Source organism: Anser brachyrhynchus (assembly GCF_964034855.1).
Source record: "Anser brachyrhynchus genome assembly, chromosome: 14".
In the NCBI taxonomy this organism is placed as follows: Eukaryota; Metazoa; Chordata; class Aves; order Anseriformes; family Anatidae; genus Anser; species Anser brachyrhynchus.
Genome location: NC_137709.1, coordinates 1078933 through 1094763, shown reverse-complemented (window position 1 = coordinate 1094763; position 15831 = coordinate 1078933). Strand labels below are relative to the sequence as shown.

The 15831-nt window shown below is 47.4% G+C and overlaps 1 long non-coding RNA gene across 4 annotated transcripts in view; it reads right to left on the bottom strand.

Moving 5' to 3' along the window:
- Nucleotides 1–13810, bottom strand: part of LOC308177695 — a 58957-nt gene extending 45147 nt beyond the window's left edge. For 2 of the 4 annotated variants that reach the window (XR_013939345.1, XR_013939346.1), the window contains exon 1: nt 11401–13808. This is a non-coding gene — a long non-coding RNA (uncharacterized lncRNA). Of the gene's footprint in view, nt 1–11400 lie in introns of all 4 variants that reach the window. The other 2 variants (XR_013939344.1, XR_013939347.1) reach the window with 2 other exon arrangements.
- Between the last annotated feature and the right edge of the window lie 2021 nt (nt 13811–15831).

Sequence of the window (15831 nt, the reverse complement as noted above, 5' to 3'; positions counted from 1 at the left end):
CTTCTGCCCAAACACATCTCATAAAACCTGTTGGAATACAAGGAAACCATGCACCTGGGCACCTGACAACACGGTCTTAAGTGATTTTTTTTTTTTGAAGTTAAAGATACATGGTAAATTGCTTGCAAGTAGCAGCATTGTGGGCTGAAGAAAAGCAGTGTAGTTAACAATTTAAATGATTAGCTGAGCTCAGGAGATCCAGCCACCTCCTAAGTGACTATGAATATTCAGGTAAATATGTTTAGCTGAAATATTGAGTCATCAGCAGACACTACATGCACAAAATGTACTCCTGCCTATTTTTCATTAATTTAAAACACAGTACTGGCAGCCGGCACTCTTGATAGCTTGCCACAACACATCTGTAATATTTCTCAGGTATGTTAACCTTTCGGTGGGCTTCCTTTCCTCTGGCATGCTACAGGATGCAAAAGATAACAGCTTTGCATGCAGCACCTAAGAGTTTGTAGATAAAACTCAGAAGCTGGGGATGGAGGGAAGAGGGAGAAAAATCAAATAGCACTTTGCCTCAGACAGAAAGCTCTTATTTACCACAAGGTATTGTTCCTTGACAATGAGCCTCAAGGATTTCCAGAAAGCAAGGATGGACATCCAGCCTAAGTCATCCTCCCTTTTCTACCTCAGGTGCAATGAATGCGAGCACAAATGGGGCAGCTCAGCAACGACACGGAGCAGGAGCATCGCCTTGCACCTTGTGTAGTGAGAGCAGAGGCACTGGGCAGAGAAGGAACATTTACACAGAAGTAGGCAATGCTTGAGGATTGGGAAGTGGAGATAAAGCTGTGCAGGAAAGGAATGACTGCTGAGTGGGGAGAAAGAGCAGCATTTTCATGGTGATGTTTTTCACTAAGTGCTGAGGAACAGGGAGAGATGAACTGGTCCGGATGAAGTTCCACATAACAGCGATGGAATAAAGGTGATAAATTCCTGAGGCCATAGGAATAGGCGAAAAAAGCAAAATTAGAGGCAGAGCTAAGAAAGTGAGAAGTCCGAGATGCTGAAACAAGCCCATAGCAGCCATTACAAGCACTATGGTAAGGAGCTAGAAAGGAGTGCAGGAGAAAAGCTAAATCTCCTGTCCAGTCCATTGAGAGCAAGTTGGCAGCCCCGCTCTCGGAGCAACACACAGACTGGCCGAGATATGCTCTGGGAATTGGCAAGAAGAGCTGTGTCATGTGTTTCTCACTAAACTTTCTGAAATGGGCTCTATATTCATTGTTTCAAGACATACCAGGCTTTTTATTTTTTTAAACACATCATTGTACTGACAAATTGCTTTGAGTCACCCATTGTTACGTTGTCTGACCCCTCTGATGGATGCCACCACGTAGCGGTGCGACACGTTGCAGACAGGAGCGAGGTTGCACAGCGGTCGCCGGGGCCAACGGCCAGCACTGCAGCACACGCAGGAAGCCTCCAGCAGCCTGCACCTGGAGAGAGACGAGTGCCGCGCTGACTTGTGTCTGCTTGGTTTTGGTATTGGAGAACAGGACCAGGAGCAGCTCCTGCCCCAGCCCCACTGATGGCACCTCCTTAGGCGGCTGCAGAGCTGGAGCAGCTCCGGGTCACGCTGCTGCAGGGACAGGGACGCGGGGAGCTGCACCTGTGCCGAGGTCACGTACTGCCCCTGCTCAGCTCACACCAGACAGCGTGACATCAGCTTACGGTGGCTGTGAGTTGTGGAGAAAAACACCGTTCTGGTAACCCCGGTGCTCGGACGTCCAGATCTCCCGCTGGTCTCTGCCGCTCTGGTCTGGAGCAGACGCTCAAGCCGCAGTTTTCCAGCCCGCTCTGAGCAGAGGCCAATAACTTTGTTGCTCTGGGACAGTACCAGGAAGTCAGACGAGTAAAGCAGGAGGTAAAGATGTGACTCACAGCTCAAAGGGAAAGTGTTTAATCGTTTCACTTAGAGGCCACATTCTTCCCTCTGACTCTGGCAATAGCTTCCAGCTTTAAACGCAGCAGGGTCTCTGGCAGCCCACGCTGGCATTTCTCCCCCCTCACACACCCGGGGCTGTCTGAAGGAAGGGGCATTTTCATTTGTTTTTCTTCTGAAAGTCTGTCTATTCTTCTAGAAGGGTCTACAGCTACCACATCTCTCCTAGTTCTGTGTTCAATTTGGAAGCCATGCATTCGTAGCTAAAGAAATCCCTGTTCCTGAAGGACACGGCATTTGCCAACATCAACAAATGGTTTGTGTTTGTTTCAGTAAACCCTGCCATCTCATATTTTTAATGTGCTTATGGATGAGGACCAAAGCTTTCCTTACTAGCTGGTGTAGACTTCAGGCTGCTTGTGATCTATTTCTATAGCTTGGCTGCATTAACTTCTCTCCCAAATCTCATTTCTGTTGCATGGAATTTATGCTTTTGTTCAGCTGTAGTCGTGCAACTCCAGTTCTTTCCAAGGCTGCATAAGGCCTTTGGTCATTGTGCTAAATTCCCAATAAGAAAAGCTCATCTACTGTACAAAGCCCATATTGTTCTGGAGGAACATCTTGAGTACTGCATAACCCAAACAATCTGCTGCTGCTTCTCCAAGGGCACGTTAAAAACGTGTGTGCGGGCTGCATTTTCAGAAGTAACTCTTTGGAAAAAGTTACCACCAACAGAAGCAAAGCTATTTACCTGGTACCACCTTCTAACTCAGAACTTAATGTCTTAATAAATCTCTCCATGACTTCCCACATGAACTGGCTGCAGTGGGACAGAGACCCCATACCACCTTCTCCAAGAGGGCATGAGCTCCAGATGTACTCAGGGCTCAGCACCACAGCCACTGCAATTCCAAAGAGTTTAATGACCTAAAGGTATAGGGATGGAGCTACTACTAAGGGCTGGGGTGAAATCTAGGCAATTAACAGCAAGAAAAAACAACACCTTTAAATGAATGTTTAACATACATAGAGCATTTCTGGGGAATTGGTTAGCAAGTGGTTAACCTGGAAGACTAGTCTGAAAGTAGAAGGTACCCATTGGTGAGGCTAGCTAATGCACCAGGAGAAGAGCACCATGGTGAGGCTGATGACAGCCCAGCACACAGCAGCACACAGCCAGCTTGGAGGAGAAATACTTGTTTGATCAAAGGAATCCCTAGATACTCGAAACCATTTTACTGAAGAGCAGTGAAAAAACATTGTTAGGGAGCAGAGAGTATTGATAATTAACCTCTGACACTTCTTCATAATCGTATTCAGCAGAACTTAGGGTTTACTATCAGCTTTAAAATGATCTTATTAATAAACAGTTAGGCTCATTTCACTATTGCTTTGACTTGCTTCTTTAATCTGCATTCTTCTCCCTGTCCCGTGCAGTTCCGCCCACCAGCCAGCGCAGCACAGCCAACCCGGCACAGGCCGTGGTGGTATTGCCAGGAGAGCTGGGAAGGGCTACAAACCGCCTCCAGGTCAAGCTTGGTCAAGCTACCCAGACACTGCTGCAAAGATTTGCCTCTTTAATGATGATTTTCATCACTAAAGCCCATGATAATCCTGATCACGTGCAACAGGCTGGGTTACGTTTGACGGAGGCGAACCTCTGCGCCCATTCCTCCCAGCTCCCCACTCGCAGCAGGGCAGGCTCAAGGGGGTGGGCAGCACAACGCGGGAGCTGGAAGGTCCTTCGTGGTGGTGAGTGCCCCAGCCATAGAGCCAAACCACACCTCGAGAGGCAGCTTACACACGTACAAACACAACTGCAGCAGGACCACTGAACGTTACGCCAGGGGTTATTAAGGTGAGCGGCATAAAGTCCTGCTTACAAAGGTGGCCCTGATGCTCCTCCATCCTGAAGCTAACTTCAGCCTGCCCAGAAGGGCTTAAACTCTAGCCAGGGAACTATCCCTTGGGGCACTTTTTGCTGGCTGCTGTTTGCAGAAACACAGAAAAGCTTGTTTTAGAGCAAGGCAACGTCCTCGTCCTCCCCTCCTCCCCAGCTGGACCGAGATGCGCGGTCCCTGAGAAGCGGGGTCTGAGCGCGCGAGCAGCCCCCTGCTCGGGCCAAGGCGCCCTGGGACCACGAGGCCAAACACCAGGCAGGGACTCGATTGCTGCTAGAGAGCAACCACGTTTGCATACCGAGCTCTCTACAGATTAACAGCGTTTATTCTGACGTGGGGATATTTCATCTCCAGTAGTACCAAAGTGAGAGACAAACCTGAGTTGCATAATTTCATTAAAAATAATCCAGCCCTTTCTCACTACCTGCAAACTCGGGGTGCAGCATATCTGTAATACTGACTGCAGAGAAACAGCTGTATTATCTCTGATCTTTGAGCAAGCTGCGTTGTTGCACCCAGTGAACATTCGCATTACAGTCCACAAGCTCTTCTCACTTCACTCAACACATGTATCTTATTTAAACAAGCTTAGCGGTATGAGGAGTAAAGGAGAACTGGGAATAAAAAGCAGTGAGGGGAGAAGTTATGAACAATGAAGTAACAAGTTTTCCACAATCTTACATTTACTTACAAATTTTTAGCTATTTCAGGTCTGCAGGGTGCATAAATTTATGCTTAGGAATACCAGCCCACAAAAGTGTAACAATTTAGAAAAATTGTTAAAAAAGCAAATCTACAATAGAAAAGGGCAAACCTAAAAACTAAGCACATGCAAATTTCCATTAACTTCAGAAAAAAAAAATCAGGATTTTGTCCAAAAGTCAGTAGAGATTTAGCCAATAAAATGGCCAAGGAAAACAAGGTATAGCTAGGAATGCCCGTAGTCTTCCAAGCACTGGTTTAAGTATAGCGTATGGATAGTACTGGACTTACTTGAACCTACTCCCACTTGGCAGGAAAGCTAATCTTTTTTCCTCCCACAGCTGTCTATATAGATGTCCTGTCTTTTTTTAAATATGTCTAACATCTAATTTAATGCCTATTAAGTGTTCCCAATCAGATATAATTTCTTTCATTTTAGGGGGGAAAAAGTGATATAGCAAAAACATAATTTGCTCATGCTACAAAAAAAGAATATAGAGATATTCGTGAGAAGTTATTAACAAAATAAGCAGTTTCCCAGGAATGCTCGTACAAGACAACCCCCTATGCCATGCAGCAGAATATTGCAGAAGCTGAACATAAAAACAGTGAGGGAACCCCCATAGCAGGCTTGGGCAGTGAGGGCAGTATGTCCTGCAGGGCTCAGCATCCACTCTCCAGTTCAAGAGGTACAATAGTGCATACAAAATGTTCTAAGTGCCTTTGATGGACTCCTCACTTGGTCCTAACAAGGAAAGAGGAAAACAAAATTTCATCCTCCGCTGACATTATAAAGCAGGCTGTTGGCCAGCCTCGCATTTCTCACATCCAAGAGCGCAAGGGTAAATATCCCTGCCCACAAGCACCAGAGCAGAACGAGCACGCAGGACCCACAGGGTGTCCTGGCCAAGGACCTTACACCCTTTCCTTACTACACCATAAGCAAGCCCCCTAAATGACTTTTGTAAAGGACAAGTAAATGGCTATGTAGCATCACTATGAAAAACGATGGCCTGCTTTGTTCTGATGGGTAGACTAAGAGGGCAACTCATCAGAACATCTCATTAAAAACATTTGAACGTTTCACTTCAGTTCCAACCTTTTCAACTTTTTTTTTCCAGCAAACATTAACTAAGGTTTCAAACCAAATGTTACTCCCAAGTTTAAGAGGTCATTTTGAAAGAAGTCCTTTTCTAAGATCTTAAATTAGAAGGCTTGGAAGAAACATGCCCTTTTTATGAATGGTTTTTGTTTCATAAATATTTTCCGATGGAAAAAGAGGTCTTCAAAAGTTTTCCAGATACTGCCATACACAAGTAAATGTCATGATTACTTTGGTAATTAGAAACATGACAACTCCTATCATATGTCCCCTCAAATACTGGTAACTGCACGCTGCTTTTCTCTATTCTCCCAGAAGTTTTAAAAACTGACAGCATTATTCTTCCTTGCGTGCCCAAAGCAGCTGGGCATACATGAAATAATTTCCAAACATCCTTCACAAACCGGGGGAGGTGAAAAACCCTCTCAGGTAACAAGTTTAGATTTCACTGGGTCCACCAGGATCAGAAATAAGGCCATCGTTACTGTAAAATAAGTAGAAAGGCAGTAAGATGGTGCTGCTCATTCTCCAAGGCACGGGAGCAGATGGAGCACACCTCCTCCCCCTCAGACAGACACAGATCTCTGCTTCCAGCACGCTCAAGGAAATGTTTGCCTCCACCTCTGCCCTTCCCAATCCCACCACGGTTCACCCAAAGAAGGTGACAGCGGCCCTTCTTCAGAGAGATTTATCCAGAGCCATGGCAGACACGAGCCAGGGGCAGACAGCCCTCAGAGCTTCATCCCCGGCACTGACAAGGCAGGGACATGCCTCGCGCCCTCATCCCGCATCCTCCCCACGGAGGGGTGCCCCCGGGAAGGTGCCACAGTAGGATCCTGCTGCCCTCGCCAGCCTGAAGCACCACTGTGATTTTATTTAGGTGCTTGTATTTGGCTCATTTTCTCCCTGAAATCCTGTGCGGGCTACGGATTATCGCTGTTCCTTGGTTTAGGCAGGGGTGACATGGTTTCTAAGTGTATTCCTTTTCAATAAAAAGGTGACAAATAAGTTTAACCCATTATCATTTGAACAGGTAATTGTGTTTCCATGAGTTATGATTCATCTTTCTCCCTCACAGAATCAAATCTGCCATTCAGGTGCCTTCCTGTGAGGTACGGTCAGGGCCTTAATTCGTTATTTCCTCTGCAAGAAGGCCTCTGGCTAGAAAACAAAGTTTGATGTATGAAACACTTCAATTTTCCCAGAATATCCAAATTTTCTAGGCACCAAATGTAGGGTCAAGGTCTTTTTTCTTTATTTCCTTCCAGATATTTGAGTGAGTTTTGAGCGTGTTCCTTTTGCTTCAGGTATGTTTAATAATGTTATTTATATGACATTCTCAACAACAGTATCCAGCAAAAAAGCTAGAATCAGTAAGGACAGCATGCAAGTTAAAGGAAGCAAAACTCTTTAATAAAGAGTTGTAAATATATTTAGATGAATACACTGAACTTTAGAGATGCATGCTATGGCACCGAATATCAGTGCAGCCTACATGAAACATGCCTGGTAGCAAATGCTGTTCTGCTTCTCCAGCCCTACCCCCATTATCCCATTACTGAGATTAATACTGATATTAAAACAGCAACTGGTTGAAATAACACAGATATGTGACTTTTTGAGCCTCCTCTGCCCTGTGCTTCAATAGTATTAGCTTTGCATTCAGAATCAATACCGAATTTTCAGTACCACATATAGAGCCTCCCCTGGCAGTCCTAATAACATGTTTGTTTTAGCTAAATAATGACACTGCATTCATCAGGACATTGGTTTTCAAAGCAGTCCTGAGGGTAACGCTGCATTTTTACTAAACGCTCAATTTAAGTCCAAGTGGTTTTCTATATTACAGCATGTGTATTAGTGTCCAGCAAGGGCACTTGAGGATAGAAGGGTCACCGTATGGAGACACGAGTCTTGCTCCAGAGACCAAACATTCTTAATAGAAAAGACTGATAGAGTAAATAGGGCAATAGTTCAAGAAGCCTCTTGGTTCGGCATAAGATGCAAACATCGCAATGCAGCATTAAAATGTCACACTGACTTAAATATGTGGCTTGCTGCCATTTCTTTGGATGTTTATGTAGCTGCCCAGCACTGAAGAGTAGAGAGCACTACATTATTAACCTCTTCTTGGTGCACCAAGTGCCTGTATCTTATGTTACTGCCTCTTAAAAATTGACTCTACACAATTCCATGAGCTATGGGCTAGCATCTATTATCAGAGTGGTTTAACAGAGTAAAGCTATTAGAGGAAAAACCAACAACAACAAAAAAACAGTCTTATAGTTGAGAAGGTTGGGAACCCAGACAAGTAGGTTGCTTTACAAATCACACCATACACTTTAGTTTTCTTTCGATAAAGATGACAAGACACAGACTCCTCATGTTAAAATGAAGCTGCAAATGTCTATGTAGCCACAAACAGTTGTGAAAGCTTTGACAGATTGAGTGGAAGAGGTGGAAGTGTTACTTTAGGATAGCCCAGACTCCCAGCATCTACAAGAGGCAGAGGGCAATTCCTTGAATTTTGTCCTTGGGAATGAAGAAGGGTCATTCCCCAGGATGTCCTCAGGAACTCAGCACTGGGAGCACAGGGGGTCCTTTGGGTGCATCAGGCTGAATCCTCTTGGGACTCCAGGAGCCCCCAGGGCTGGGTTTCCCATTTAAGAGCAGCCCCAAGAGGCCAGGGGCTGCTCTTATCCCACCCAGAGCCCCATGCCCAGGTATCAGCAGCTAAGGGTTCCCATGCCAGGCCTTATGAACAAGCTTGCCCAAGAGTTCTGCTTCTCATACAGAATGTTTTTTTTTCCGCCCCCCCTCTCTCTCCAGTGTGACTGCTTTTCACAAAGGGAGAAGGATAGAGCCTATAGGTCATTAGGAAAAACAAAAAAACACTCGGGATGCAGTGCCCACTGCTCTAACCCACCCCTTGCCAACAGGACTGAGCCCACCCATCACTCCGTGCCCACCGCTTTGGGGCCTCCTTCCCAGGCAACTTCTTGTGGCTTGAATTAGCAGAAACAGCCTACTTCCACCCCTCTGCTAAGTGATTAACAGTGGAGATGCAGGATGGAGACAAACAGAGCAATTGTATAACTGCAGAGATGTCATCAACAGGAGATTTCAGAGCCTCGTGCAGAAATCACAAGTTTTACTGCCTCTTGCCCCAGAGTGCCACATCCTGCTGCACTGAAGGAAATGACTACAACAACTGAAGGCAATTTGCTGCAGTCTCAGAATAACAATCAAGCAGACACAGCATTAACGATGGCCCAAGCATTCACTGACAGAACAAAAATAAAATCCCAAACCCAGGAGGGGCTCCTCAGTGGGACAAGGCATACGAGGGGAATGTTCAAGGAGGGTAGAAAAGCCCCGCTGCCAGGCCATTACTTCTCCAGATTCAAAGCACTTCCTATCAGCAGCAGCTTCTCTCCTCCATATTTGCAATTTTTCATGCTCTTGCAATATAAACAGTAATGACTATGGGTAAATGTTAGCTTTCAATGACAACCACTGTATGTATAGATTTCATACAGTTTACTTTCAGTGTTTTGGTTAAAAGGTCAGAGTAGTGCTCAAATATTTGGAAGAGGCATGAAATTTATAGCACCTAAAAAAATTACAGTGCATAGTAAACACACATGTACCCTATTTATATGTCTATACATATAAAGAGAAACAGCATGGCTTTGGCAGCTAATTTGTTCCTGCCGGAATGCAGGACACAAGAAGCAACCTCATGTGCGCACAGCTTCACCCCTCGATGCTCTTTGTAAGCGCCCTCATTCTGTGGCACGCATTAAGCTAATGCATTTTTCTGTTTACATTATCTTTATTTAATTAAATGCCACTTTTCATACAGGCATACTATTTAGCTGACACTCGCAGCTCTCCCTCTGAATCGAGGAAAACTTCCTTTCTGTGGCCCCTTCTCCAGATGTTTTTGTCCTTCGGCAGCGATGCAGGATAAACCCAGCTGCGGGAGAAGCCGGAGGCACGCTGAAGCTGTCCCCATGCAAACCGCGGGCACGGCGCAGCGCCTGCCCCGAGGAGCTGCGTCAGGATGGAGCTGGTGGGGGGCAGCGCTGTGCCCCTGCCACCACGGGGCTTTGCACTTTATCACCAAGAACAGGCGGTATGAAACATGGGCAGAGCGGGACAGTCGGCCAAGGGAGATGTCGCCACGCAAACGGGGTTGAAGCCCCGTGCCCGGGGCCAACCTGCCCTCCCGGCACACGCTGCAGCCCGACGCCCACCCTGCACCCACCTCCCAGCAGGGCTTTGCTAGGGGCTGCTGCGACGGGGGGGAGCCGATGTGCCTGGCCTCGCTAGCACGTACAAGAGCAACTCCATGAAAGTTTAATTATGATTAATAAAAGGATTGCAGCTGCAGCTTGGATTTTGACATTATAAAGCTCATTTCTCCAGTCATTCCAAGAATGACTTAAGTTCACTGTTTGCAATTCCAACTTTGGTTCAAACACAGCACCCAGCGGTAACAAGCGTGGCCTCTTCAGAGGTTTCCTTCTGATAAAGCAGAGCCTTGAGATTTCACAAAGTAAAACAGCTGTATTTAGTGAACTCAAAGCAAGAGTGTGTTTATTATTAGTAGTAAGTGAAACAATACATTCAGATTCACAAGTTGTCTTTCCCTACACAGAACTAGTGAAAAAAACAGAAAAGTAAAAGCTTCTGACCTCATTTACTAGGAAATGGGGAAGGCTTCCAATTCTGGACAAATACAACACAAGCAGAACAATGCAAATAGATAAAGATTACCTATAAAGTCATTTGTTCATAAAATGAATATATGATTTTGAGGATTAGCCCAATTATCTTTCCTATTTCTCTATACAACACATACCCCAGAAGCCACATCCTCTGTGCTTGCAGATACAGCCCTAAAACAGCTATTGCTTCTGCCCTCATTGTTACCACAAAACATAATTGTAGGCTTTTGCTCAAAGATGTTGAAGTTATCCCAAAGATTAATCAAGTTGTTTTTCAGGAATATCCACACAAATTCTGAGCAAATTCTATGCCCAGCAGACTCAGCCTCTGCCCTTTATGCTGCAGCATGGCAGCTGCCACTGTGGCTGAGCTGTCACTTGTCAGTCCCTGCAACAATTTTTAAAGAGACTGATACTTCCTAGGTTAGTAAGTTACAAAGAGGAGGAAAACTTAACACTAAACTTCAGAATTCTTTGCATGGAAAGCATTTTAAAGAGCTCGTAATCAGAAGAGTGTGGTCATTTTGACTTACATCATCTCTTGCTCTTCGGATTATTTTTAGAATTTTAGTTGCCATAACAACATAAAGTATTTTACTACATGGTGCATATACCAACGTGAGTTTGTTCTTTCCTTAGTGCCAGCACAGCCCTGGCTGCTGCCAGCACACCAGGGGAAAGAAGGCTCCCCCTGCACCAGGGCACCCACAGCACCAGCGCACAACAGCGGTGCACCACGCGCGGCCAGCAAGGAGAAACCCCCCAGCCAGGCTGAAGCTGCAGTACCTTGGGCACAGGGAGCACAAGGCACTTGGAGAGGCAAGGGGCCAGAGAAGCAGACAGCTGAGGAAGAACACCAGAGCCTGGCAGGGAGCGCCCCACAGGACGCAGCAGCCGCCCTCACCCTGCTCGCAGCAGGACACGCACAGACCCACAAGAGGGCTGCTGAGCAAGCTCCCCCCTTGCACTCTTCAGGCCTGTTCACCATCCAAAAATTTCAGACCTGTTCTCTTCTGGGTTGCAACAACCATCACACAGCCCCCAGCCCACCATGGAAGCCCTTACCTGCACCCAGGCCTCTCTGCAAGCACAAGGGGACCCTTCAAAGAGAAGGGAGCCCCCCCGGCCGGCTGCACAGATAAGCACGGCCACGTAGAGGGGACAGCCCTGTGCAAATGGGCCACACCTGCATGGATCGGGCACACCTGCAGCCTCTCACCCCTCTATAGCAGCACTGCCCAACCTGTAAGCATCACAAACTGCAAACAAGCAACTAATTAGCTAACTAACTATCTAACTAGCTCCCTCCCTCCCTGCTGCTGCAGCGCTGAGCACTGCTCAGGGCATGCCGTGATGGTGTCTGTCCCAGGACCCTGCAGCAGCCCGGGGCTGGGCCCGCAGCGCTCTCCTCGCTGCCATCCCGCCTCGCTCAGCTCCCAGGGCATCGTCCTCTCTGCTTGCCTACCCCGCTTGCATGTGACCTTTTGAATATATATTTTCGCTAGTAAATAGCGCTGTTGCTGTAGCCACGATGACCCAAGACTATAAGCAAGGAACAAGGGGATGCAAGAGTGCCTCTTGTGCTGACACTGCCTGTGTACAGCTGGGACCGGGGGGGCTTGTTAAACCTCCTCCCGCCTGCCAGACTGCTCACAAGACACAGGGCAAAGGGCAGCACGTGGGAGCGGAGGCTCATCCCCTCAGTAGCATGGTTTTTACTGGTGCAATGAAAGCAGGAGTGGGGGGCTTTGAGGGGGCTCTCTGTGGGCTGCTGCAGCAGGCTGTGGCAGTGCCTCCTTGGCACTAGTTGTGCATATAAACTGTTTATTGTTTCAAAACACATCTATCTGAAACGCACGTCTTCTGCTTAAACAGTACTTTGCTTCCCAAGAGCTGTCTGGTCACCAGGTAACTGGAGGAAGGGAGCTGTGAATGCTGAACCCAACTCAGACTGCTGATCGACTGCTAAATACAGTTTTCAAATGTTTTCAAACACTTACTCTCTTCTATGTATCTTTCTTGCAACAAAAAATGACAGTTATTTGCGAACAAACGAAACCCGAGGCACTGAGGGCGGGTTAGTTCTCCTGGATATTCTTGCCGCTTCGCATCGGCGTGCCAAAGCTCTGCCGCCGGCAGCCCCCGCAGCAGCTCAGCCTTCCCCGGGGGTCCTTGCGGGGCCGGGTGCGCTCAAACCCAGCGCGCAGCTGAAGTAAACACATTCCGTTTTCAAGCAACTGAAAGACTTTAATTAAAACCAGCGAAAAGAGTTTTAAGTATAGAAAATACTGGTCTTCTCCAAAATTATTTGTTCTGCTTGAAAGCTAACGCTGCTTTAAGTCTCCTTTTTTATGTCTCTTGGACCTGAATTATGGCATATTAATTACGGCCAGAGGCAACGAAGAAGTGTTATTCCTTTCCAAAGAAGATGGAGAAACTCAGTTATAAATAGATTATAAGGCAGTGCTGTCAGGAACAGGCATTCTCCTGCCTCCGCTGGATTTCTGTTTTCCATAGAACAAAGAGGAATTTGCTCACAGAACATATGGAATTTGTGTATTACTCAGCATAATTAAGTGTAACTGCTTAAATGAGTGCAGTGACTGTGGAGGTCACTGGAGCAGCCATTAACTTCTCCCTGCTAAGTCAGTCATTGGTTCTGTGAGGAGGCAGTTGGCCAAAAAATCATTATCCTCCCCCACCCCCTTTTTTATTATGGTTACATGGATTTTTTAACTTCTGTTGGAAAGGATGAGAAGCAGCTGTATGCACATCGTAACACCCGAAGGAGCGGAGCGGCGTGTAGGGCTGCGTTAGCAGTAGTGGGCAAAATGTGTTGGAAGGTCTGAAGTCAGACCTGGAGTACCAGACCCGAGTGACCCACGGAGCTCTTGTAGGACCGATGGCACCTGGAGGCGTTGCTGAACTTCTCCAGGAAAGGAGCACAGAAACAATAAATGCCTGCCATCTCCTTTGGAAGAAGAACGGAGTTTTCTTTAAAAACTTTAGCCATATAGCAGATGATGGAAACTTTTGCCAATTCTCAGAGCAGAGGGAGGCTCTCTTTCCTCACGCTCTGAGGCGGCGGGGTGTCCCTGCCGCACCGCTGCTGCTTCAGAGCCGCGCGTCGGGCCCGCGGCTCCGTCCGGCACCACCGAGAGGTGCCCTGCCTTGCAGCCCCCACCACCTCCTCGTCCCCGCAGCGTTTGTGTGGCTCCGCGTCCACCCTAAGGCCGGGCAGCGGACTCGGCTGCCGAGGAACCTCCCGGCGCCGGGGGAGCGCCGCCCGCTGCTCCCCGCGCCCAGCCCCGGGCGGCCGGCGGGGGTCGGCGTGCCCCGACTGCCACCTCGCGGCCCGACGGCGGCGGCCTCCCGGCGCTGCGCGCTCGCTCCGTGTGCTTCTGCCGGTTTGCAGCTCTCACAACGCTTCTGCGTTCTGCAGCGCCCGAGGGTTTAGGCGGAAGGCTCGCGGGGATGGAGGACGCTGGCCCTACCTGGACGTTGCTCCACTGCTGCTCTGGACTTGCCTTATTGCTCCTGCTGCCTGCAACGGTGCCTCTGCAACGTCCCCAGCGGGTCTGGGGCTCAAGTTGTATTTGCTCTGCTTTCTTTCCCTTATTGATCACGTGTTTTAACTTTTCAGGATATTTTGGTTAAAAAGCAAGGCCAGAGCGGCTTTGTGAGAAATGTTTGGAACCCTCCGGTTCATCACTGGGGCTACTTCTCCTAGAAGAAATCCAGGTCTGAGGTGAAGGATGCTCTGGTCCTGCTCCCGCTTCACACAGCGAGGTGTGGGGAACCTCCCAGCGGCCTTGTCACAGCCTTTTGTGTGGCCGGTGTGCACGCATCTGTAAGGCGCTGCATTTTCCAGCAGCCAGTTTGATGCCAGCAATGGCACTGGGGCAGTGCATTGCTGCCCAACTTTTTAGTTTGTTAAAACTAAAAGAGGCTCCTTCTTGGCCTTGATTTGCAGGTGTCTCTCTGAAGATGCCTTACTGCACAGGAGTCCTCCTGCAAGGAGGGCTGGGCACGCTGTGAGCCCACCTTGCTGTCAGCTGTCTGTAGCATTCATCTCGCAAGTAACAGAGGTCTCGCCTGTGCGTCTGAGTCAGCCCGGCCTGCCTTTATGGTCAAAGGGTGTGATTCATCTGACTTATTACAGCTGCTACTTTAAGATAAGAAAAGTGCCTTATAGAGCTTATTTCTTTCCATTGCCTGCAAAGCCTCACATTATTTACTCATATGTCTACATCTGCATTACAGATATCTATGTATGTTCAGACAAATCCCACAGAAGATGAGTTAAAATAAAGCCTGAGAGCAGAGAGAAGGGTTGAGAAAACACAGATACAAAACTAAAAAGTTTACTGGTTCAGGAAACTATGCAGTTACGTGGCTGATAATGGTATTGATTAGTAGCAAAAGGTAAAGATATAATTTTGTTCCGTATTTCTCAGCAGGGCAATGGGTGCTACAACTGGGGACTTAGGCTGTAGTTCTGCCCGGCCTGCTTAGTGTCCTCAAGATGAGGCATTGCACTTCTCCAAGTCTCAGCTTCTCCCTTTGCGATATAGAGGTGGTGATAATTAACCAACTTCCTTACAAACAGGATTGGCTGAGGCTGGTAAAAAGGGAAAGGCATTGTTTAGTGGGAGAAAACTGGAGTGGATTAATAGAAAAATAATCCCTGAAGCTTTGTTGGCTGGCCCAGCTTCACCAAGCGTTGCACTCATGGGTTACCCTTGTGCCTGAAAGTCAACACTTCCGCCAAGATATAACATCTGAAGATTTGTCACCTTGCTTGAGTCTGAGCCTGCTTCTGTCTGTGCTGTAAGCCACCTGTATCAGGTCATTAGCAACATTAATCCTGGTTGGAGAGAGGCTGGAGCTGGGGCGAGCAGGACGTGCTGCAAGCCGCAGGCGCCTGGCCGAGCCGTGAGCAGGCTCAGGCACCAAGTAATGGGGTGGGGATGATGGGCGAAAAAAATCTGCAAGGAGAAATCTTGGCAGCAGTGTGGAGGGGACTGAGATACTATATAAGCACAGGCCAAGACTGTTTACAGTGCCAGAGTTTCTTGGAAGACGCTAACAGAGCTTCTGCATCTAGTAAGCCCATCTCTACCCAGTGAGCTCCATATGGCATTTTCATATACCAGTCCCCCATCTTCTTTCAGTGGCCAGTGTATTAATCAAAGGCTATATAAAAAAGAAAACAGGACCATAGCAACCAGACTAACATAGCTGGGTGGTATCTAAACATTAAGCCCATATACATTAGAGTGAAGTGAGTTGTTTGGGGGATTACACTTCAGGTTTCCATGGAAAAAACTCCCGTAGAACATACTTCCAGCTGAAATACTATGTAAACTGAAGAGATATTTCAGAGCTTCAGCTTGATGTTTTAATGGGTATTATCTAGCTGCTGCCAGCACTTTACAATTTCAAAATTTAGTAAAGCTGTATTTTCTCCAGGGTCTTGAATTCTGCCTATATTTG